The 20300-nt window shown below is 40.2% G+C and overlaps 1 long non-coding RNA gene across 1 annotated transcript; it reads left to right on the top strand.

The window, feature by feature from the left end:
• The first annotated feature begins 1682 nt into the window (after positions 1-1682).
• LOC311518775 lies at positions 1683-19717 on the top strand. The gene is made up of 4 exons (XR_014711111.1): positions 1683-1744; positions 13904-14056; positions 18042-18146; positions 18725-19717. It is a non-coding gene; the product is annotated as an uncharacterized lncRNA (long non-coding RNA).
• The last annotated feature ends 583 nt before the right edge of the window (positions 19718-20300 follow it).

Genomic DNA, 20300 nt, shown 5'->3' with positions numbered 1-20300 from the left:
TAACTTTTGAAACAGTGTTCTGTTTTAGGAATAATAATTACTTTTCCAATGCTACTATACTAATTATGTTTTCAGCATTTCTATTGTTTGTTTGTTTTTTGGGGAGTTGGTTTGGTGTTTGCATTTAGTAGGTCCTAAGAAGAGGAGGAGATAGGGCAGTACCAAGAGGCACTCATTGTCCTCTAATTTAATTATAAATTAATAAAGCCCCAAAATGATAAAGGATTTGCAGAAGTGTTATGGCATGTAACAGTTCTGTAGTTTGGAAAACTGCTAACAATAGCTTCAGGTTGTATCCTAGAAAATCATAGTTCCAAGAATATATTCCCCTTTCATATCTGCAAATGAGTTTTCTCTCTCACCTCAGGAAACAACCTGAACAATTCCAAGATAGCCATGAGAAGATATCATAGCATGTTTGAATCTTAAAATGGGATGAAATGGGTACTCTGAGAAATGTGAGCACTAAAATCTCTACAATTAAATTTTTGGAGAAAGTCTTGGGAATCTGGTTTTGGATAATCTAAATCATGAGAGAAGTCAGGAAAATAGATGTTTATTTTTAAATATTTTAATGCTGTGCCTATTTCTTAGTGCACATAAATCAGTCTGATTCAAAATGAAATCTATCCAGAACACATCACCAGATAAAGCAATCAATCAGTCTTCAGAACAGATCTGTGAAGAGGGTCAAAAAACATTAGATCTAGCATGTCTGTTCCTTACTGTTTTTGTCTTTTTTCCATATGAGAGATGTTATATTTTCATACGTTTTCATAGAGCAGAGATTTGGGTCTCAGCACACTTGGGTCCATCACTGACTTGTTGCTGTGACCTTGGGCAAATGAGTAAATCCCCAATCCCACATATTCTTATGTACATGCTTACATTTAAGCACGTGAAGAGTCCCGTTGAAGACAGGACTGTTCATTTACTTGAAGTTAAGCATGTGTGTGTTTGTATGATCAGAGCTTTAACCTTTCTGAGTCTATTCCATCTATAAAAAAGGAATACTTTCCCTACAGGTGTTGAGACTTTATATTTTGATATCTAGGGGTAAAATGGCCATTATTATAATTACAAAATCTGTTGATTTTCTGTGCTGCTTCAAGAGTTAGTACTTTACATGGTATTTACATTATTTCTGCAGGTATACATCACTATCATTAATGCTTTGTCACTCCTTCATTTAGTCATAATTTCATGCACCTTCTGCCGTGCTCCCCCCACCTGCCTGTCAGTTAGTTACTGTTTTCATGCCCCTTGCTTCTCCACTAAATCTTTAGAAATCCAACTGTTCCACAAAATTTTATAAATTTTGGTATAAATTCATAAAAGGTATGAAACTTCTGTGTTGAGTTTAATGTTTATATCATGTTGATTTATTCTTTCTTGTGTTGTTAGATTTTAAGACCTTCACGTCAGGATTTGTGCTTTTAGATTTAACTCCATTTGTTGTAGAACCCACTGTACACTTACACCACTGTATGAAAGTAATCAGTGTTGGAGGAACTGGGGCTTCTTAATTAACTTGTTCGCTCTCTGCTGGCTCCTAAACAGTTCCTTCAGGCTGTACTGTGCCAGGTTCTGAGTATTCTCAACTGCCATTGGTTTCTGTTTACAGTGTTGTTGTAGTTATGTTGGTCCCTAGATATGAGAGAGGGAAGGGGGAGGTAATATTTATTTGATCAACTTCTGTTGGAAGAGACGAACTTTTGAGCTTCACAGAGCTGTTTGCCAACAGGTGATAGAGTAATTTTGTCTCATCATTTTTCTGTCTGAGTTCATTTGACAGCATAGTGATTGTCTGGTTTCACCCACATAGTTGTTGGGGCATTTGATGTTCTGGATGAGTACACCACATGTTGTGATAGGCATGGATAGGACTCCTGGATCTTGCAAGGTGTGTTATGAGGGGTATTGATCATCTTAGCGGTGGAGATATGTCTGCAAGTTTTGCATCTGTTACAGCAGCATCTGGTGCTGCTTTGAGTTACGGTGTCCTGCTCTGTGAAGAGCTTTTTCTGATTATGAGATTGGGGGGTTGTTTGAAGGCCAGAAGAGGAGGTTTGGGAAAGATTTCTTTCAGGATGTGGTCCCCATCAAGTATGGATTGTGATTGTGTGATGATACCCTGTATGGGTTCCCGAGTGGGGTCGATGAAACTAAGGCTGTGCGGTCAGTGGTTTTTTGTTTTTTTGTTTTTTTTGGCAGGGGGACATGTCTATATTGAAGGAGTTTCTCTCTGGGTATTTGTGGCCCATTCCATTACGTAATCTGTTTCTTTGGTGAGGCGTCCTTCTTTGGTGAGGCAATTTTATCTTAAGGTATATATCCAGGACTTTCTCCTCTCAATATATTCTGTGGTATCTGAGAATAACAGGTGTCTATAGATAAGATTTTTTTGGTGTGTCTGAGGTCGTTACTGGCTCTATTGAGGTAAGTGTGGTAATCCATGGGTTACTGTATATAATTTGTGACACTGGCAGATGAGAGTCATGCCAGAGTGCATTCAGGCCAATTCACTTGTGTATTGGTATAGATCAAAGTGGTTGTTGAAGGTAAAAGAGCATATTTGGTGTTTAGACTTCATAAAACTAATGGAACGTTAGTTGAACATAAGAATGGCCATACTGGGTAAGACCAGACGTCCATCTAGCTCTGTATCCTGTCTTCTGACAGTGGCCAATGCCAGGTGCTCAGAGGGAATGAACAGAACAGGTAATCATCAAGTGATCCATTCCCTGTCGTTCATTCCCAGCTTTTTGGAAAACAGAGGCTATGGACACTATCCCTGCCCATCTTGGCTAATAACCATTGATGGACCTATCCTCCATGAATTCATCTAGTTCTTTTTTGAACCCTGTTATAATCTTGGCCTTCAAAACATCCCCTGGCAAGGAGTTCCACAGGTTGACTGTGTGTTGTGTGAAGAAATACTTCCTTTTGTTTGTTTTAAACCTGCTACCTTCTACTTTCATTTGGTGACCCCTAGTTCTTGTGTTATGAGGAGGAATAAATAACACTTCCTTCTTTACTTTCTCCACGCCAATCATGATTTTATAGACCTCTATTATATCCCGCCTTAGTCATCTCTTTTCCAAGCTGAAAAGTCCCAGTCTTATTAATCTCTCCTCATACGGAAGCCGTTCCATACCCCTAATTTTTGTTGCCCTTTTCTGAACCTTTTCCAATTCCAGTATATCTTTTTTTGAGATGGGCCAATCACATCTGCACGCAGTATTCAAGATGTGGGGGTACCATGGATTTATATAGAGGCAATATGATATTTTCTGTCTTCTTAGCTATCCTTTTCTTAAAGATTCCCAACATTCTGTTTGCTTTTTTGACTGCCGCTGCATATTGAATGGATGTTTTCAGGGAACTATCCACAATGACCCCAAGATCTTTCTTGATGGTAACAGCTAATTTAGACCCCATCATTTTATATATATAGGTGGGATTATGTTTTCCAAAGTGCATTACTTTGCATTTATCAACATTGAATTTCATGTGCCATTTTGTTGCCCAGTCACCCAGTTTTGAGAGATCTTTTTGTAGCTCTTTGCAGTCTGCATGGGACTTAATTATCTTGAGTTTTGTATCATCTGCAAATTTTGCCACCTCACTGTTTACCCCGTTTTCCAGATCATTTATGAATATGTTGAATAGACTGGTCCAGTACAGACCCTTGAGGGACACCGCTATTTACCTGTCTCCATTCTGAAAACTGACTATTTATTCCTAACTTTTGTTTCCTATCTTTTAACCAGTTACCAATTCATAAGAGGACCTTCCCTGTTGCCCCATGACAGCTTACTTTGTGTAAGAGCCTTTGGTGAGGAACCTTGTCAAAGGCTTTCAGAAAATCTAAGAACACTACATCCATTGGATCCCCCTTGTCCAGATGCTTGTTGACCCCCTCAAAGAACTCTAATAGATTGGTGAGGCGTAATTTCCCTTTACAAAAACCATGCTGACTCTTCCCCAACAAATTATGTTAATCTGTGTGTCTGACAATTTTGTTCTTTATAGATTTGTCACCTAAAAAGAATGGCCCAGGTTTGGGAATCTCCCTCACATCCTCAGCCATGAAGACCGATGCAAAGAATTCATTTAGTTTCTCCGCAATGGCCTTATCAGCCTTGAGCTCCTTTAGCATCATGATCGTCCAGTGGCCCCACTGGTTATTTAGCAGGCTTCCTACTTCAATTTTTTTGCTATTTTATTGAGTCTTTAGCTAGCTGTTCTTCAGATTCTTTTTTTGGCCTTCCTAATTATATTTTTACACTTCATTTGCCAGAGTTTGTTCCTTTCTGTTTTCCTCACTAGGATTTAACTTCCACTTTTGCCTCTGTCATAAATATAAAGGGAAGGGTAATCACCTTTAAAATCCCTCCTGGCCAGAGGAAAAATCCTTTCAGCTGTAAAAGGTTAAGAAGCTAAAGGTAACCTCGCTGGCACCTGACCAAAATGACCAATGAGAAGACAAGATACTTTCAAAAGCTGGGAGGAGGGAGAAAAACAAAGGGTCTGTGTCTGTCTGTGTGATGCTTTTGCCGGGGACAGAACAGGAATGGAGTCTTAGAATTTAGTAAGTAATCTAGCTAGGTATGTGTTAGATTATGATTTCTTTAAATGGCTGAGAAAATAGCTGTGCTGAATAGAATGAATATTCCTGTCTGTTTGTCTTTTTTGTAACTTAAGGTTTTGCCTAGAGGGATTCTCTGTGTTTTGAATCTAATTACCCCGTAAGGTATTTACCACCCTGATTTTACAGAGGTGATTCTTTTTGCTGTTTCTTCTATTAAAATGTTTCTTTTCAAGAACTGAATGCTTTTTTCATTGTTCTAAGATCCAAGGGTTTGGGTCTGTGGTCACCTATGCAAATTGGTAAGGATTTTTACCAAACCTTCCTCAGGAAGTGGGGTGCAAGGGTTGGGAGGATTTTGGGGGGAAAGACGTTTCCAAACGACGCTTTCCTAATAAAAATAAACCCAGATAAATGTTTGGTGGTGGCAGTGGAAGTCCAAGGGCAAAGGGTAAAATAGTTTGTACCTTGGGGAAGTTTTAACCTAAGCTGGTAAAAGTAAGCTTCGGAGGTTTTCGTGCAGGTCCCCACATCTGTACCCTAGAGTTCAGAGTGGGGAAGGAACCTTGACAGCCTCTCACTGCTTCTTTAACTTTGTTGTTTAGCCGTGGTGACTCTTTTTTTTCTTCTCTTACTATGTTTTTTAATTTGGGATATACATTTAAGTTGAGCCTCTACTGTGGTGTCTTTACAAAGTTTCCATGCAGCTTGCAGGGATTTCACTTTTGGCACTATACCTTTTAATTTCTGTTTAACTAACTTCCTAATTTTTGTGTAGTCCCTCTTTCTGAAATTAAATGCTACAGTGTTGGGCTGCTGCAGTGTTTTCCCCGCCACAGGGATGTTAAATTTAATTATATTATGGTCACTATTACCAATCGGTCCAGCTATGTTCACCTCTTGGACCAGATCCCGTGCTCCATTTAGGACCAAATCAAGAATTACCTCTCCTCTTGTGGGTTCCGGGACTAGCTGCTCCAAGAAGCAATCATTTAAGGTGTCAAGAAACTTTATCTCTGCATTCCGTCCTGAGAGGACGTGTACCCAGTCAATATGGGGATAGTTGAAATCCCCCATGATTATTGAGGTTTTTTTAAATTTTAATAGCCTCTCTAATCTCCGTGAGCATTTCACAGTCACTGTCACCATCCTGGTCAGGTGGTCGGTAATATATCCCTACTGCTATATTCTTATTATTAGAGCATGATATTACTATCCGTAGAGATTCTATGGTACAGTGTGGTTCATGTAAGACTTTTATTTCATTTGATTCTACGCTTTCTTTCACATATAGTCACACTCCCCCACCAGTATAACCTGTTCTGTCCTTCCAATATATTTTGTACCTTGGTATTACTGTGTCCCATTGATTATCCTCATTCCACCAATTTTCTGTGATGCCTATTATATCAATATCCTCATTTAATATGAGGACCTCTAGTTCAGTCACCTTATTATTTAGACTTCTGGCATTGGTATACAAGCACTTTAAAAACTTGTCACTTTTTTGCTATCTGCCATTACATGATGTAATTGAATGGGACTTTTTTTCATTTGACTGTTTCTCATCAGATCCTATCTGTATTTTATCATCTTCCATCCTCTCCTCCTTAATAGGACATAGAGAACCTCTGTTAATAGATCCTCCCCTAAGGGATGTCTCTGTCTGAACTATGTGCTCCTCCGCACCTGTCGGCTTTCTCCTAGCCCTTTGTTTAAAAAGTGCTCAATGACCTTTTTAATTTTAAGTGCCAGCAATCTGGTTCCATTTGTGTTTAGGTGGAACCCATCCTTCCTGTATAGGGTACCCCTTTCCCAAAAGTTTCCCCAGTTCCTAATAAATCTAAACCCCTCCTCCCTGCACCATTGTCTCATCCATGCTTTGAAACCCTGCAGTTCTGCCTGTCTAACTGCATTGCATTGTTTTCACTTATCTATATCCTGTTATAATGCACCAGCAAACATTTACTTTGTGTATACCCCTATATCTAAATAACCCATAAAAGAAACCTTGTAGAACGCTAATGAAGGACTTTAACAGAAAAGGTACCTCCCTGGGACTTAGGTATAGAATCTTCCTTTCCGAGATAGCAGTGATCAGGTGCAGAGTAAAGACAAAAGGGTTGCTTGCCCCTGTGGAAGGTGACTTTATATTTTTTATAGAGCAGCTGAAATAACATGTATTGTATCTTTCTGAATAAAGGCAAATACTTTCCATGACAAATATAAATATTCAGTTTGTTCAAATGCTATCAGATGAACATTAATTTCACATTCACAAAGCAGTTTGGGTCTACAATCAACCTTACAGTAGTTTAGCTTTGCTGTATGAGTGATCAATTAGAACAATTTACTTATTGTATTAAAACCAGAGCACAAATAGTGTGTAATTTACCCTGGCACACTGTAGAAAAGCACAACAATCAGTGTTGCTTATTTCGGAAATCCATTTTTTAGCATACAAAGTTTCTTTGCTCTGCGAATATTTGTCATAACTTTATCCATGCATCTGCAGTGATCTAGAAATAGCATTAGGGAACTTAGAAGAAAGAAAATTGAAGTTTAAAAAATCCCTTGTACCAGGTTAATATAATAATTTTATTCATAATTTGAAAGTTTGTGATCTGATGGGTAGTAGAATTATTATAAAAATGTTTGTCTCCTTTATTGGTGATTTAGCAGTGCCTATAAACAAAGATAATTGAAAAGGTAATAGGCTACTGTGAGGTTTAAATTAGTATCTGTTTTAATTGTGGAACTAATCTTCTTTTAAGGTGAATAAATTATGTTTTGTATAAATAGTAATTTCGTTCAGAATCAAAAACAATGTCAGTATAGTTTAGATTGATACTGAGAGCCATATTATAGAGAACACTGTTAACTGGAGTCAGATAAAGGTATTGTACATTCAGTGAAACGTGGTATACTTTGGACTAACCACACTGATCCAACTTAGATTTGGAGTAATTTAGTGTCATAGTAATGTCTCAAAATCAAGTTAGGAAAAATGCATTATTGTTCCCCTCTGGGGCATTGTACCAACATCAGCAAGCATTACAACTCTGGTTCTTTGTGTTTAAAACAGATTTAATCACTGTAGCATCAAATACAAAAACAGTGTTTTACTAAGAACATTTTTTGTTTTCCCTTCTTGTTAAAGAAGTGAAGTACAAAATTAATGAAATCTGATTTACTATTAAGTATTGTTTGCATGTAGCTCTTGTTACAAACTAGTGAATCCACTTTGAACTCCACAGTCCTTTCATTTTAGTATTAGGTTGGGAAATGAACGGTAAAAAGGTGACTCCACAGACTTCCTCATGTCATCTTCCATAAAATGAGAATGTGATACAACCATATTTTTATATATTATCTGATACAAAAAATTTCACCTGGAGCCATAGATATCAAGGTTGGAAGGGGTGCTGAGGTTGCTACTAAATAGGAGGGGTGCCTTACAAAATCTTCCTTGCCCAGAGGAAGTAGTTTTTTGGACAGGTAAGTGAACTTCTTCATTATCATAATTCTGGTTACGTGTGGGCTAGTAAATATTGTACCTGCGCTGGTAAATGTTCATGACAATGTGGCAAAGCTGCAATTATGCATAATGAAATTTACCTAAAAATAACATTTTTAGGCCTGCTTCTTCACTGGTTCTTAACCTGGATGATTTGTCTTTCTGTCCCACTCACTTTCCTCTTTCGTTTTAGCATGAAAAAAGCAGCCACAATAAACCGATCAGAAGCACAGCTGAAACATGAGATTTACAGATGAGTTCATTTTTTAAAATGTTGCTTGGGATTTTTAAAGAAATAACTATGTACACTAGTTTAGGTAGAAATTTCCTTTAAACTATCTTCATTTGCACACCTTTGCAGAAAAAAATTCTATAGGATTTAATAAAAATGTATATCCCTGGTATGGAATTTTATAAAATGGTTTAAAAGAATTATGGACAATAAATACTTCTCTCTTACATTCTGTATATGGCTTCCGCCACATGGGGAGCGCCAGGTGGGGGGCTGGGGACGTGCATTGAAATAATTATTTAACACTAACAGCAGCATTAGCACATTGTGATTAGAATGGTCAGATAAATGCATAGGTCAAATAGAGCTTCAGGAGCTCTTCCCTACTGGAAACAGAAAGTGAATAAATAATGCAAAAAAGTAGGTCTTTAGGAGCAAGTGTGTTCCTTTTTGGAGATGATGACAAATCTACTCTGAAGAAACTGTGAACTGGAAAAAATATGATTGTATATACTTATGATTTTGGTATTTTGAATGTAGAAATGTATAAACAATTGTGTTCAGCCCAGCAGGGAGCATCAGGGATTCAGGCCCACACCTCCCAGCTTCAGCCCGGCAGGGGGCACCAGGGATCGGGGCTTCAGCTCCCTGGAGGATGCTGGGAGGCGTGGGCCTGAATCCCTGATCCCTGGTGCTCCCTGCCGGGCTGAAGCTGGGAGGCGCAGGGCTGAAGCCCCAATTCCTGGAATCCCTTGCGAGGCTGAAGCCCTGATCCCCAGCGCCCCTCCTGGCGCTCCCCATGTGGCTGAAGCCAGGAGGCATGGGGCTGAATCCCCAAGCTCTGGTGCTCCCTGTGGGGCAGAAGCCCTGAGCAGAGTTGGGGACATGGAGGGAATTCCCCTCCAAAACTGCAGTGCAAAAGCATAGCAGTCCCGGGGGCAGGTCCACACCTCCCCCCATCTCCTCTCCCCACTCCCTGGCCAGTTCGGAGGTGGGAAGCGGGATCCGGGCCATGCGGGGCAGCTGCTGCTCTGGCTGGTGCTGTGCAGCAGGCAGCAGCAGTGTTCCCTTCTCTCCTGCTGGTGACCCACATTGAAGCAGTTCCTCAGCTTCCAGCCCCCTTTGCTCCCCCAGAGGCAGCTGGTAAGAGGCCCCTGAGTGGGGAGACCCTGCTCCATAGCTGGCAGAGCCCTTGGGGAACAGGGATTGCAGGAGAGACCTCCCAGCAAACAACCCCTAGCCACCACCTCCAAGCACCCACAGCCACCCCGTGTGCACACAGCCCCAGCTACCCCCTCCCTGCACCTTGAGCTACCCCCTGTCTGCACAGAGCCCCAGTTACCCCCTCCCTGCACCCTAACTCTTTTCAAACTTTTTGAGCTAAGCCCCGCACCTTTGAGTTATAATTTTTGGTTGCATGCCCCCAACTTACCCAGATAGGCTCAGTGGCCTGCTGAAGTGAGTCAGGGGGTGGAGGAGGCACTCCCTCCCCAGACTCTACCATATGGAGGTGGCTTGAGCCCTGCTGGCCCCAGCACCCCCAAACTAGAAGTCAAACTATGCCTATGCACGAGGCCCCTGCCCAGAGGCCCTGCTCCCCCCCACTGGGCCCTGGAGTTTTTATAGCATGGTGAGGGGGGCCTCAAAGAGAAAAAGAGAACCCTGCTCTAGAACACACTTCCCTCCTGGATTGGAACCCAAGATTCCAGAGACTGACCATTCCTCTGCTGCCAGCAAATTCTGTAACCCCTCGGGGCAAAGTGTGTGTCTCATTCCTGTCCAGTGCAGGGCTACGCGGAGGGTAACAGCCCACTACTGATGCTATGGGTTACTCTGTAAACTCAAGTGGCAGAGGTCTGTGTAGTGGAGCTACCTCCCTAGCTGATGATGCATGTGGATGTTGATATGATCCCCACTTGTTGGATTTTTATTTTTTCAGTTTGATATTTTTAAAAAAGTCAAGGAAGTTACACACAAAAAATACTATATGTTAAAAGAACATTATTAAGGTTACGAAGTCAAGCACTCAGAAGTTAGGAAATTAAGATTTAAGGCTGCATGTGTAACCTCAAGTTGTCTGCATTGTGTGTGTGAACTATGAGATGGTCTTTCCATGATCACATACAATTTTTTTTACAGGACCCCTGGTTCAGTCAGTGCAAAGGATAGGCCCCTGCTCTGGGGATGAATCAGGGTTGTGTAGTGAAGAAGACAGTTGGCTGAAGGACCCCTGTTTTGTTTGTTACAGAAGTTAGAATGTGTGTAGTGAATGAGGCTGGAAACTGCAGGAAGAGAAAGAATGGTCTTATTGCAGGGGTGGCCAACATAAGCCTGAGAAGGAGCCAGAATTTACCAATGTACATTGCCAAAGAGCCACAGTAATACATCAGTAGCCCCCCATTAGCTCCCTGCCACCTGCTCCGAGCGCCTCCCCCTCCCTCCCCACATCTCCCAATCAGCTGCTTCATGGTGTGCAGAAGCCTGGGGGAGGGAGAGGGGAGGGAACAAGGGCACGGCAGGCTCAGGGGAGGGGGCGGGAAGGGGTGGAGTGGGGGCAGGGCCTGTGGCAGAGCCAGCGGTTGAGCAATGAGCATCCTCCTGCACATTGGGAAGTTGGCGCCTGTAGTTCCAGCCCAGGAGTCGGTGCCTAGACAAGGAGCCGGATATTAACTTCTGAAGACCCGCATGTGGCTCCGGAGCCACAGGTTGGCCACTCCTGATCTTATGGTTAAGGCAGCTGACTGCTCCCAAGACTGTCCCTTCGCCCGCAGCTGATGACTTCAGGAAAAGTCTGGCCCTGGTATTACAAACTTTTACACACGTTTAATTTCATACAATGAGGAGTCCCATAAGATGTTTTTAAAATAAATCAAAATAAATAGATTCACCTTTGGGGAAACAACAGAGTGCATTTGTAATCATAATAAGAATAATTTAGATGACTTCAGTGGGACCACTCATATAAAGTTTAAGCATGTGTGTAAGTGTTTCAGGATCAGCTTCTATCTGATATTTACAGAATGCCTGCTCACTGCACCTCTCCACCAGCTGCCCTCTTGCTGCACCTCTCTGCCACATCAGCCACTCCTTCGCCGGCTGACTGTCAGTCACCTGCCTCTCTGCTGTGACCTCTGCACATCAGTCTCCTAGTAATTTTCAGCTTTTTACAGGCTGAGCAGAAACACTGCCATATCTCAAGTGATTTCAGCTCTCGGTGAGTTTTAGCTCTTAGCAGGCAGGGCAGAAACACAGTCCTACCACAACTGATTTCAGCTCTGACTGAGCATTTAAAATAACAAAGAGGCTCATAATGAAGCCTATTTAGCTATTTATTTGAACAGGAGGGAGGGGGGAGAAGAATAGATTAAACCAGTCCAGGGAGAATCCTTGGGGGAGAGTCCATATCTCCTGTCTAGGATACCTGTCCCTACCTGCCTTACTTTCACAGAGCTGTGGCATTCAACCCTTTGAGCTGATGGTGACCTCCTCATTTGGGACAGGTTAAGCACAGTCCTGCTTCCCAGTATTCATAAATAATGCCAACAATATTGGTAACAGCATTTCACTATCCCTGCATTTAGTACTAAAGTGATTTGTAACCCAACACCAGCCATAGTTGATCATTTTGAGCAACAGCGCTCTATCTGTGGGATATCTAAGCAGAGTAGGTGTGTTCATGCAAATAAAGTTTGCTCCAGAAGTCTCACCCCCTCCCAGCTAGCTGTCAAGGGAGAATTCATTTAGTCATTCAGTCATTTAGACCCTTACATCATGATGGTCAGCAAATCAGAGTTCTGTGGGATCAAAGTGAGTATCTGTGGATTTGAGTTCCAGAGTTTAGGACCTGTTACAGAAACATCTGATATTAATACCCTTCTCCTATTGACCAAGGACTTGTTAGCTCAGAGAACATTTTCTGATTGCATCTGTGGAAGTGGCACATGGAGAAAGAATTGTTGTTACTGTTAGTAAACATCAGGTATTTCCTTTGAGCTTGGGTTTATTAACTGCTCCTAGCAGTCAGTTGTGCTTTTTCACTGAGCAAGTTTCCCACCTTTTAAAGTTAGAAGAAACCAAATGCTGTATGACTAATTTAATACAAGGTACAATATGCAGCTTGCAGCACAAAGACCTTAGTACATCTTTTGTTGTTTCCATAGTCTATGTCACTTTAAAATGTTTAATAATTTACCGCAAAAGGCCATTGTGGAATATGAGACCTTTGCAGAATAAAACAGAGCTTAAACCAGCATTTGAAAGAAAACATTCACTTCAGTTCCTTTCAAATCCTGGTCAAATTCCAACTCAGATTATTACATTTTCCTTACCTAAATTTACCCTTTAATTTCAGTAGTGTACATAATTATTTACATTGCTTCCATAAAAACACTACTGAATTGGGTTGATGGCACAAAATAACTGTAACCTTCAAGTCCGGAGGTGCCTATGGTGATTCTATTTATACAAGTTCAAATTTTCAAAGGAACATTAGGCCAGCCTCCAACATACAATTCTGTGAGCACTATGATTTGCACACACAAGTCTGTGCACTTTATTTTGCACATGCAAATGGTTGAATTTCCTCCTCATCTTTTTGGAAAAGTTCTGTAGAATATAGTAGGGATGAAACCAATATACAAATTACTTTATGAACCTATGGAATTTAACACAGATTTGTTAACCATCCTATAAAATCCTATAGAGGAGGAATACATTCTGTACCTTAATTTAACCTATAGTTCTATGGTTTAAAAAATAGAGAAAAGTTATCATGTTCATATTAAACTGCACATGATTTTCCAATAAGGAACATTGTTGGTAGTGCATAATCTGTTATCTGCATAAATAAATTATTTTAATGGAAAATTGCATGTGCAAAATTAGAGACCCCATTTTGAAACTCTGGCTGACTTCAGGAAAGCTCTTTGAATTGTTCTGGATGTATGGGTTAAGAACAGTATGTCCAGATATTCTGCATTCATCTGTGGGTCTAGTCAGGTGGCCCTCTTTTACTGGACAGACTGGAGACGTGAGATAAGTAACCTGCAAACTGAGAGCATTGTCTTGTCAAAAGACACCTATTACTTACTTTGTATACAGGAGTGTCTTCAGGTCAGATTTACTGTCACTCAGACTTAAGATCACTTCTTCACATTATTTTGTAAGTTGATTCCCTAAACATTTTTTTCCTCCTATTGTTCAGTAGCTCAGTATAAGTGCAATCACAATGGGATTAATAAGAATCAGGTGATAGTTTCTTCTAACTATGGCGAGTCCCACTTAAAGGGCTACTTTGTCATTATCTTGCAGAGTACTGTTGCTGTCTGTGAGCAGTCCACTTTCAAACAAGAAAAGAGTTGGAAATCAAAATCAATCTAAGCTTTAAACATTTGATTTTGGAATAAGTTTAGATCGAAAATTGTTCTAAACCAGGAACATAGGGAATATTATAACACAGTGTTCTCTATATTGTATTTTTTTTCCACCAGTATTTTAATGAGTAGGGAGGGAGTTAAAAGTTCAAAGGTATTTTTGTGTATTTTATTATTTATTTGAATTGCAGTTATACCTAGAGGCCTCGGTCAGGATCAGAAACCCAGTGAGGTTGGTACGGACAACCATGTGAGGAAAAGATGGAGCCTGCCCCAGAGAGCTTATAATGAAGTATAAAACGGAAAACAAGAGAACGCAGTCAGACAGATGTGAGAAGCACAAGGTAACAGTGGGGCAATTATGCATAGCCTACTGGTGTAATTACAGGATCATGGTAATGGTACTACATCTTTTCCTAACAAGGCACTTCTGTTTTAAGATTCTGCTTGCAAATTTTAATAAAATAATAATTTTAAGAGTCCTTTCTCATCAAGGTACTAACAAACAAAAACACCACCCCAAAACCCTATCGGGAAAGCACTGTGGCATAGTCTGAAATCCCATTGACTTCAATGATCAGTAAGCACATGCTTGAAGTTAAACACACGCTGAAGTCCTTAGCTGAATCAGGGTACAATCCTGGGTTATAATAATTGTATCAATAAACAACAATAATGAGATCATCATCAAATTTGCAATATAACAGCCAACACATTAAAAAGCATCATTGTAAAGAGTTTTAACAGTGATCGTAATAGTGATTTTAAAGTGCAAACATTTCTGAAAGAGAACATAAGTGACTCAAGGACGGGATCTGAGAGAGCGTCAGCTTTCTGCTTTTGAATAAACTATTCCTTGGGCTGAAATTTATGTTTATTCTCAGCCTACAGGAGAAATTTTTTAGAAAAGATTTAAGACAATCCATTCAGCTACATTTCAGTTTTTAAAATGTTATTTTTCACTATATTATTCCTTTTTTTCCCTCTTGGAGAACTCAAACAGACATAGTTTTGCTTGAAATATTCAAAACTTGGCACGTTCGTAGTCCCCTGAAGAATGAGTACTGTGCCAAGTTTGAATACATTTGGATTAGAAATGAGTAAAAACTTGCATACTGTGCTTGCCCAGTACATGATATTTTACTGTTTTATTAACAATGTGCTGATGCTTAGCTCAAGCTGTACAGTATCCCAAGTCTGTGCAATGAAATACACAGCTGTTCTTATTTCAATGATCACATAATCAAGTATGTGAACCCACAAACGTGAGAACATTGAAATAGGTGTGCTAAAAGTTCTGTTTTCTTTTCTTCCCCAACATCCACCCCCTGTTTTATAAGGAAATTAAATACAAAGTTTTATACATGTATGTATGTATGGTTATATAGCTAGATTTCCAAAGCAACAGTAACTCAGCCATCTTATACATACATTATAAGGCAGAGAAGTTATTGCCACTTATGGTACAGTAATAGAAAATACAAATGTGCAAGAGAACACAGTTTTTGTTGCTAACTGCATGCATGTCAGTTCTCAGCTGTAGAACTGATTTAGTCTAGATTCCAGCAATCAGTTATAATCTCTACATGGCCATAAAACATCCTTCCTCCTCATCATTACTACTCCAGACCCCTTTTTTGGAATTTTGATTACACTTCATCGAACAGATTTTATTTTCCAAGGGATAGGGCAATCTTCAAGATGGATTAGATTTACATACAAATCCATTCAGATTGTAAGTGTCTGGATACAATGAATCTCATTCCCAGGATCAACGAACTGGTGAAATTCACCTCTATGTAGAGAATAAACATAATTTTTTGTGGCTTAAATAGTACATTGATAGGCCTTTGGAGCGCTGCATCTACGCACAGAAGTGAATTCCACTCAAAATGAGTAGAAAGACTATCAATTTACACAAACATAACCCCCTTTTTGAAGTATGGCAATATCATTAAATATTCAGAACTGGAAAAATAAACCAAAACTTTATAAAGGTGAACCCCACTTATCTCAAAGTCTCAAAGGACATGCAAAATCATGGTTCAGATAACTGGAAGCTTCAGCCCTGCAGAGTCCTCCTGTGTCTACAGTGAAGCTGGGAGTGGGCCTCTCAGCTTGGGTAGACAGACTTGTGCAAACATCACTTTAGCTAGTGCGCTAAAAATAGCAGTGTGGATATTGCCGCATGGCTGGGAGCTCGGGCTAGCCACCCAAACGCGGACCTGCCACCCAAGCTCGGACCCAGGGGATCAGGCAGGCTTGGACACAGGTGGCTAACCCAAGTCACTGCCCATACAGCAATGTCCACACTGCTATTTTTAGCATGCTACCTCCAGCAAAACTAGAATGAGTCTGTCTACCTGGCTCTAGTAGACAGACATACGCTTAGTTAAGTGGAGTGGTTAAATGCAGTTTACGTGTATATCTCTAACTCAGCATGACTGGCACTGCAGTTCCTTGTGGTCTCTCTTTCAGAGCCTGGCACCCTGCTCCTGTCATCAGTGATAAGACTGCACAGCTCTTCACTCTCTCCTTCTTAACCCAACCTGCCAGAAGAGCAGTAGCCATGAGCAATGTTATTGTAGCGAGGAAGAGCTTAGGCTACATATTTAGCATCCACATATCACTTAAAAAGGGATGACATGGAGATCAGCATTTTACATGTTTGGGGGAAGTCGGGGGTGCTGGAACAATTTTTATAGTGGGGGTGCTGAGAGCCATTGAACCAAACTGTGAACTGTGTATATAATGGAATCCACTTCAAGACAGGGTATGGCAGCACCCCTAGTTTCAGCACCTGTGGGGGAAGTCACACCGACAAACAAGGAATGCCAAACTGCCTATCAAGAAATTGGGGAACAAGCCTTGGTACAATAGTTGGTCAGATTGCCTCCCACACTCTGGCATCCCTGTTGTTAGCTGAAGCATACCGTTTCTCCGCAAGACATTATGTTAGCAAGACCTGTTGTGAGATGAAAAGCTCATGCCATCACTGGCCTGTCACCTGATCTGTATTCATCACCTGACACAAAACAAGGCTGTGTGGTTAATTTTAAAAAAACACAATTTTCTCTATCCCTAATTTATAGCATGTTTTTTTTACCATCTCTGTAGTGATTGCGTGTATTAAAACCTTTAAAGCCATAGTCTTAGGATCTTGCAAAATTAAGTTCTACTTTTCTAAACAGTACATCCAGACATTCTGCATACATATGTGGAGTTATTCAGTGGGTCACCACTGGATCTATTGTTTGCTCTATGTTCTGAGGAATTTAAAAGGGTAATCCGTCGTGCTAAAATAATGTAATTCCAGGTCTTATTTGGCTGATGAGTTGTTAACTTTTTGATTTTTCAGTTAATAAAATTCTTAGTTAATAAATCAAAATATAAACTACTTAATTATGATAATAGCGACAAACATAATACAATTAGAAAAGACATAAAGATGATCAGTGTCTTAACAAAAATGTAACATGGGATTTTCTAAAGCTCTCAGCGTTGGCCTCTCTCTGCTCTCACTGAAGTCAGAGAGAGTTTTCCCATTGACTTCAGTGAGAGCAAAGTTAGGCCAGTGCTGAGCACTTTAAAAAGTCCCACCTATTGAGCCTGATATTCAAGCTGGCCTCATCCAGCCTCTGATTTGGTTGATGCAGTTTTGCACCCACAAATAATAAGGCCCAAATTTTTCTGTCTGCAGTGAATTTGGGATAAAAATAGTAGTAGTTAGGCTAAGTGATTTATGGGTACAAATAGATGTTTAACTACCAAGATCTGGAGTTTACACACAAGTGGAGACCAGCTCTGAAAATCAGCTCCCAACAGTCTTTCACAGACTAGAGCTGTTTCACCCTAGAGCTGTTTTCGGACAAGTAGTAACTGATATTTTTGTCCTTTATATAAGGAAGCAAAACTGAATTGTTCAATGGGAGTTTTTCCTGCTTAATAAAGTGTATGTCAGACCAGACCCTTAGTCATATCTGTTAAGGCTGAAGCCGGAGAAATCTGGAGATTTTAGACAAGTGATGCAATGCCTCCTTTGAATATTTTACAAATATGCATTACTTCATTTGCCTATTTAGTCTTTATATTTTTAATGAGAAAGTTGTTTGTATTTTCTACTCTTGCTTTCTCTCAGTGTTGTCAGTTGCTCTGCTATGGTGGTTGGCCAAGCTATAAAAGTCAATAAAAATAAACAGTTTCACTAGATGTTTAGATGGCTTTAAGTCCTAATAAAACAAACCTAAATACAAAATGAGGTAAAACATTTGGCTTTGATTTTAAAAATATGTTTCAGTGACAACACAACCGGTTGCCTCTTTTTTTCAGAAAATCCAGTTGCTATTAAAGGAGAGGAAGTGAGGAGTAGAGCCCTGCAGCGGGGCTAGGATCCTGTGGGTCTTGCAGGACCCACTGCCATAATAATGGGAGCAGGTAAAATGCATTTTGTTGCAGGTGGGATTGGGTGGGCAAAAAAACCCGACTGTGGTAATATGCAGGAAAACACTAAATCTCTTCTTCATTTTGTTATAAATAGAATTTCAGCAATGTAAAGCAAGGCTTTTTTTTTTGTTAAGTGTTTTAATACTTAAATTTAAGCAAGGTTTATAAAGAGTTTTGATGTCTATTATAACTGGAGTTAAAGTATTTTTTACACTATTTAAGCAAAATTTTTTTTATTCTCTGAGTGGAAAAAATTGTGTCACTATATATATATATATATATATATATATATATATATATATATAAACCACCCTTTTTTGTTTTGTTTTTTGTTTAGTGGCATGGGGGAATCTCTCTCTCTTGTGGTTTTTGAAAGTGGGAGTGGAATAAAAATGCAAGAAACAATATGGGAGTGGGTATTGCGGGGTGGGATGGGAGTGTGATTAAAAAATCAGTCCTACACCGGGCTCTGGTGAGGAGTCTTGACATCATGATGAGAGGGACAGGAAATGGACTGTCTCAGCCACCCCAAGAAGAATGCCTTGTTAACTTTATAAATAATATTACAGGTCCCACAGGAGAAGCATTGATATTCCTGTTTCCTTCATGAGGAGACATTCTCTGCTGGGCTGTTTCAGACTATCTGTCCAGTTCCCAAGAGCTTGAATCATAGACAGCGGGTCATCATGAGGCTCTGCACGGCCAGTGCCAATGAAGTCCCTGATACACGCTGGGGTGGTAGGGCACTCTGCCACCAACAGTCACCATGGTCTACTCTATGCACTCTGAGCTCTGACAGAAAGTGAATGCTTTATCCACACACTTACCATCTCTGTGGTCTCAGCTTGTATGCTGGGAATTTCAAACTCCCCATGAGGAGTGAGCAACTGGAATCAGGAATCTCTTGGGGGAATGGGAAGCTTAACAAGTCTATGACGTTGTGTAAATAATGTTATAATAACCAAATCCTGGTCCCTGTCTTAATCCCGTGTGCAATCGGGGTCAATGCAGGAGACCCCCACATGTTCTCACAGGGATGAATCCTACAACAGTGGATCTGTACAGTTGCAGATCTACTGGCCAAATACCTCCCTCCTTCTGCAGTGCTACAGGGAGAAACACCACATGATGCTGCATCATGGTGTGCAGATAGCACAAGTTCCCCTGTGATCCTCTGCATAGCTTGTCATGTGCCCCATCTTCTGCAGGAGACCTGAAGTGATTGTCCTGTATTTGGGGCCTTTGGTGCATGCAGAGCAGGGTGCAGAATTTGCACCCATGAATGGATGTCTTTTTCTAAAGCCATAGAGTAAATCCCCAGGCTTTCAAGGAGGTCTTTGGAAGTAGATATCACATAAAGCCAGATTCTGCCATTCTTACTCACAGTGGAGTAGTACCTTACATTGTGATTAATCCCCTTGAAATCCATGAGACTCCTAGTAGATTAAGGTAGCAGTCAAGGATGGCAGAAATCTCACCTAGAATAATTAGCAATCTCCTCTTTACCTGTTCAGCATAATGAATTACTGGGCTTTGTAGCCTTGTTAATTTTATCATGTCTAACGGAGGATGAATAACTTGGCACCTGAGGTTATAAAGTATTGACTGCTTTCAACGCCCATTGATATCTTTATTAGATAGAAATTAATACTCTTAACTGTTTTTTAAATACAAGAGTGGTTGAAGAAACATCTTATTTATATAAATCACAATATGAAAGCCTTTTAGAAAATGCAATCAGTTGAAACATTTAATCTTTGTTCACTAGTCCTTGTGTTGAGTCTTACATGGGAATCCCTTTGTACCAGCTCCTCAGGAATATTTTAATTTATCAGTACAGTTACTATGTTCTCAATGGCAGGGAAATTATTGGGAGGAGAGGAAGGGGAGGGAAGTGTGTGATATGGTCCCTTTTCATCTATTTGCATAAACTGCAGTATTTTTTGCAGTAGACATTATATGCTGATGATGGAACAAAAATGCTTCTGTTAAAAATGTACTACATCACATGAATACTTTTCGTAATTCCTTTCTGATTCACATTATCCTATTGGAATTACTTTGATTATTTTATTGGACCTCTGCTGCTACCCTGGAGGTGAGGCTTAGATCCCAGTAGATGTTGCTATTATACAGCACCCAAAA

This window comes from Lepidochelys olivacea (genome assembly GCF_965140295.1).
Source record: "Lepidochelys olivacea isolate rLepOli2 genome assembly, chromosome: 3".
NCBI lineage: Eukaryota > Metazoa > Chordata > Testudines > Cheloniidae > Lepidochelys > Lepidochelys olivacea.
This window is presented reverse-complemented; position numbering and strand designations above follow the sequence as displayed.